Here is a 5,988-nt window from a genome sequence, read left to right as displayed (position 1 = left end):
GAGTCTTTCCAGAAACAAGTTTGCATCACCAAACTTTATTTGTTTTAAAGTTTATTTAATTAAATTTTAGAAGTGAAAGTTAGACCAGTAAAATAAGGCTGGTTCTCCAGAAAAGAGTGTGGTGAGTAGACCTATTTTAAAATTAGCATTTAAATTCAAAACAAGAAGTTATACAAGAAAACACAAGAGTCATTGTTTTTGAAGGACTTCATAATTCTAAACATCTGATAATGAACTCTGCATTACCGTACACATATGCAGGACTAAATTCTACTCTGACCAGCATTACTGGTTTGTGTTATTTATAGCACATTTGTGTAGCTAACACTTCCCAGAACATACTCTGCAACAGCAATTCTACCAGCCAGTACAGTATTCCTCAAAATGGGTTCAGGGATATCACTATAGAGTGCCTTTTGCTGCTCCTCTAAGCAAATGTAGCATGTTCCCCAGCTAGTACTTGCTGCTAACACCAGCACACAATGTCTACTTCAATGTCTTCAGCAAGGCTACTCATTTATTTAAAAAGAAAAGGAGTACTTGTGGCACCTTAGAGACTAACCAATTTATTTGAGCGTAATGCATGCGATGAAGTGAGCTGTAGCTCACGAAAGCTTATGCTCAAATAAATTGGTTAGTCTCTAAAGTGCCACAGTACTCCTTTTCTTTTGCAAATACAGACTAACACGGCTGCTACTCTGAAACCTGTCATTTATTTAAAGTTAAGCATGTGCTTCCGTGCTTTGCTGGGTTAGGGCCAGAGTGTTGAGCACCTTGTAGGATCAAGCCTGTATTCATTTAAAAAATCAGAATTTGGTATAAAAACAATCATTTATACAAATCATAATATTTGTATCCTAGACCTGCATTTCTTATTCTATACAGACTGTGAAGTGTGGAGAGGTTAAATACAATTATTTCATCACATACTGTTGTGAATGACGTTTAAATGGTATCTTATTTTTCACGAGCAGTTTGTATAACTTTGTTAATTTTTATAGTCTATTTTCCAAAAGTACCTCTACCAAGGAGAAAGGCATAAAGAAAAGAGTATTTCATCTAGATGATTCACTATTTCCATTACAATCACAGGACATCTAATTATGTACTCCATAAATCTTCATATTTGTTATGACAAACAACAAAAGTCTGATTTATAGTTTCTCTCCCTGGCTACTACCAATTGAGTGGAAAAATACGTATTTATGAAGCTTTATTAATAAATTGTGAATATTTCAAACAATTTCTGCCGTGGAGAAACAGCAGTAGAATATAGTCTTATTTGCATATAAATGAAATGATGCTTTAGTGTCAGAGTGGAGAATTAAATAATATGAATTTTTACAGTGCAATCTTGACAGTATCATAAATGTTAAGGTAATAAGTTGCAGTTTCCTAAAATCTCATTTTAGCTTTTATTACAAAAGTACGACCTGCTCCCTGCACATGTGCGAGTATTCCCATTGACAATGAAATTACTCAAGTGAATAAGGTTACCAGATTCAGCCCTATGTCAGATATTGAAGCAAGAGCTAGGTGCTATGCACAAATCTACTAGGGGAACAAAAACAGAAAGTTTGGCAATGAGAAACGTGATAGACGTGTTAGGAAAATCTGTAAAACAAATAACAAAGGAAATTGCAATTCTGTGGTTCAAACAGATGTCTCGAGAAGAGATAAAATACAGTTAGGGAAAAACGGAGAAACACTTAGAGAATGTGCACAAGTGGCCAATTTTTGCCTTTAATTACATGAATATAACCCTATTTGGCTCAAGCACAATACACTCAGTAAACTTTCTAAGAGTGCTGGAAAATGTTGCAGCAATATTTAAAAGAAGTGTTCAAATTACTGAAGATAGATTGGTGCCTGCTGGGAAAGCTTTAATTGTGCCTCCTCCAGAGTCTCTCAACAGTTTCCTCCCTCCCCCACACCAGCTGTGTGACTTCACATCAAGTCTTGTCACAGCTTTAGTCTCATAGCATTGACATCCATAATCATATCACAAAAGATTGCAAGAGTGGAGTCAGAAATAAACCCTGGTTGGTTTTAGCTGGGGGGAGGGGAGAGTTCTGGTCAGTGGCAGCTGACAAGGGGAATGGTTGATACTGGGTGGGGCATGCTGGCTATAGCCTGGGTGATGGCTGGGAAGGTTGTTGCAGTACTGTCTAGGGATGGTGAGGTGGTGGCAGACGCTAGTTCCGTTACATCTCTCCCCTCACCATTTTGCAATAGTCTCTCTTCCAGGGAAGCTCTATGAGGTGTTGAGCAGTTGGCTGAGCAATGTGAACAGTTCAGCTATGGAGTCAGGACAGCTGATTTCTCACCAAGTGGCACTTCCCTGTAACAGAGTGCAGTGCAAGTGAAGTGGAGAGGTGTGAAATGGAAAGTACAGGCAAGGCATGAGAAACTGAACCTGGGTCGGCTGCAGGAGAATTAATAGAATTTAAGGCTGGAATGGGCCATCTGATCATCTAGTCTGTCCTTCTGTATATCACAAGCCATTAAATTTCAACCAGTTACCCCTGCATTAAGCCCAATAACTTGTGTGGGACTAAAGTTTTACTTATGCCTGGTTAAAGTATATCTTCCAGAAAGGCATTCACTCTTGATTTGAAGACATCAAGAAAGGGAAACTCCACCAGTTCCTTTGGTACCTTTGTCCAATGATTAATTGCTCTCACGTTTAAAAATTTGTAACTAATTTATCATTTGAATTTGTCTTGTTTCAGCTTTCAGCCATTGTTATGCCTTTCTTTCCTAGATTAAAGAGCTCTTTAGTACCCAGTATCTTCTTCTCATGAAGGTACTTATACACTATAACCCAGTCATCTCTCAATCTTCTTTTTTGATAAACTGAACAGATTGAGTGCTAAAAGTCTCTCACTGTAGGGCATTTTCTCCAGTCCTTTAACCATTTGCCGCTCCTTCTCCAATTTTTCAACATCTTTTTTTAAAATGTGGACACCCGAACTGTACACAGCATTCCAATATTGACCTGACCATTGCTGTATACAGAGGCAAAATCGGTTACTCTGCTGTTTATACATGCAAGGATTGCATTAGCCCTTTTTGCCACAGCATTGCACTGGGCGCTCATTATGCATTATGACCCATAAATCTTTTTTCGAGTCACTGCTGTCCAGCATACGGTCCCCCATTCTATAGGTACAGCATGCATCCTTGTTCCCAGCTGTATAACTTTGCATTTGGCTATATTAAAACACATTTTATTTGAATGGGCCCAGCGTACCAAGTGATCCAAACTATTTCACATGACTGCCTTACAGCTTCTCCTTGTCTACCTTCAACTCACTCTGCCTGGGTCCTAGTTACTGCTAGGTTTTGGAAATTTTGCTGAGCTAGGATGACTAACCTTCACCATCCACCTGGGGATAGCAACCCCTAGACCGGAAAATGCTGGCCTGCATAGTCATCACCACATCTGGCTATGTGTTATACGAGGGCTAATATAGTATTGCCAGATTTGGTGATTTTATCATGAGTCTTGTGACATTTGGTGTTTTTCTTAAAGATCCCACTCTTACATCTAAGTGATTACTTAAAATCTCAGTTTTCATTTAAATAAAAAAGTAATTTTCTAGCCTTCATGGTTACAGGGAAAAGCATGAAAATGTAATCTAAGTGTAACTTAACGGTGCAAAATCTGAATGCAAATAAAAAGCTCAAAACTTTAATTATTTTGTAAAAGTCTCATGCTTTTTAAGGAAATCTCATGATTTTGGGGGTGGGTCTGACTCATGAGTTTTGAATGCTTTGGGTTGACAATACTGTTGATGAGTGAGGAAACTTGAAGAGATCTCAACATAATCTTAAAGAGGGGCAACTATTTGCACAGAACAATATTTCAAAACCAAAAAGGGGAATTAAGACCAAGTGGTATTTTACTTGTTACATTTGAGTTTCAGGCTGATAAAGACTGAACAATGTTTCTTACTGGACTGGAAGTGCTGTGCATTTTCATAGACATGAAACTTTAATTTTGCACAGACTGCCAGGGCAAGGACAACCTACACAAGAACAATTTTAACTTATGGGCAGGAGTTCTTGGCAATACAGAGGGATGACAGACTCTTGTACCTGTAAGTGTCAGATTAATGTGTCAATTATCTTTCAAGGAAAATCTATTCAGAAGATTTTAGGTTTGAGTAGAGTAAGGAGGCTTCACCAGTTAAACTAGCAGATTATTAGTCCCCAGGCATGGTCCATTGTCAGTGCTGATTCTTTTAGACCTGTCAGCAGCCACAAGACATTGTTAACCTACCTGCAGACTCTGCAGTGGTGGACACAATCACTTTTCAGTAGCTTCATTCTTTCCTCTTGGAGAGATCCCAGAGGTTGTTTTCAGGAATTGCTCACCTGCCTCAAGGGTTCTTTTAAGCAAGGTTCCATATGGTTCCGGCTTGTCACCTTTCATGTTCATCATGTACATGAAGCCACCCTGAATGGTTGCAATTTATTTTTTTCCTAGTCCCCAGCTAAGATAGACAGATAGAATTGAGGGAGCTGGCTGAAGCTCATTGGTTAAAGTGGATTGAAACAGAAGATGGAGCTCTTACTGTACCAGATAAAGAGAAGGGGAGCTCTGGGGGCCTGTTAGGATATTTCTACACAGCAACTAGACACCCGGGGCTGGCCCATGCCAGCTGACTTGAACTCACGGGGCTTGGGCTAGCAGGGCTGTTTCATTGCTGTGTGTAGCTGTCTGGGCTCGGGCTGGAGCCCAGGATCTGTGACCATGCGAGATGTGACGGTCCCAGAGCTCAGGCTGCAGCCTGAGCCCAGAAGTCTACACAGCAATTAAATAGCCCTGCAGTCTGAGCCCCGTGAGCCTGAGACAGCTGGCACAGGCCAGCCATGAGTTTTTCTTTGCTGTGTGGACATACCCTTTCCTATCCCACCCTGCACGGGGACGGAGCTTCCCTCTAGTTTTAGCATAGGAGAGAGAGCTGCGCTTCTCTCTGCTTCCCCTCTCTAACTCCTGGGTTCCATCCAGATAAGTCAGAGGTAAAGCTGGAGTTTGGGCAGGCATTGCGAAGATGGGGTGGGAGTGGTCTAGAGTATCTATATCTATCTAACTATATAGAAGATAAAGAAATAAATGAATACAACTGAGTCACTTGTTATAAGTATTGCAAAAGAGGTGAGTTTTCAGGAAGTATTCAAAATGACTAGAGGTGCTGGTTAAGTAGAGCGAGTTCCATACATAGGAGACAGCAAGCAAAAAGGTACCAAAATATTTGCTAGAGAAAGAGATGAAGGGGACATCAAGTCTCACAGTGTTGGCAGAGCAAAAGAAGTTGGTGGTAACACCATAAGAGACAATGTCAGATACATAGAGAGATGGGTCTTGGAGGTGGGTACAAGAAGTTTATATTTGATGTAATGGAGAGATTTTAAGAGGGAGAGTGACAAGGGTGAGATCAGTGAGCAAGGGAGATAGTTTCAGCAGCTGAATTCAGGAGGCACCCAGAGGAGATGATGTGAGTGTTAGGGATGATAGAGTGGAATGTGTTAGAGTAATCAAAATGGAAGATGATCAGTGCATGAAGTAGAGTTTTAGGTGTTTGGACAGAGTGGAATGGTAAGATCTTTAAGATAGGGTGGAAAAAGAAACAGTAACATTTGGATGCAGCCTTAGAGGGGAAGGTAGAGTGAGGGAGGAATTCAAGATGACTCTCAGGTTATGAGACTGAGTGGCAAGGAAAAAGATAACCTTAATGTCAATGACAGAAAAAAATGGAGAGTAGAGAGGATTTATGAGAGAAAATAAGGATCTTAATTTTGGCCATGGTAATTTAAATTGTTGGCAAGCCATCCAGGAAGGGATATCAGAGATAAAGGCTGAGAGTCTGGATTGGACAGAAGGAGACAGGTCTGGAGTAGAGTGGTAGATTTGCAAATTATCAGATAGTGACGATAAGGAAGTATTTTTTGACAAATATTACTTTTAAAAAATAAACTATT

This window comes from Lepidochelys kempii, chromosome 8 (genome assembly GCF_965140265.1).
Source record: "Lepidochelys kempii isolate rLepKem1 chromosome 8, rLepKem1.hap2, whole genome shotgun sequence".
Classification (NCBI taxonomy): Eukaryota; Metazoa; Chordata; order Testudines; family Cheloniidae; genus Lepidochelys; species Lepidochelys kempii.
This window is presented reverse-complemented; position numbering follows the sequence as displayed.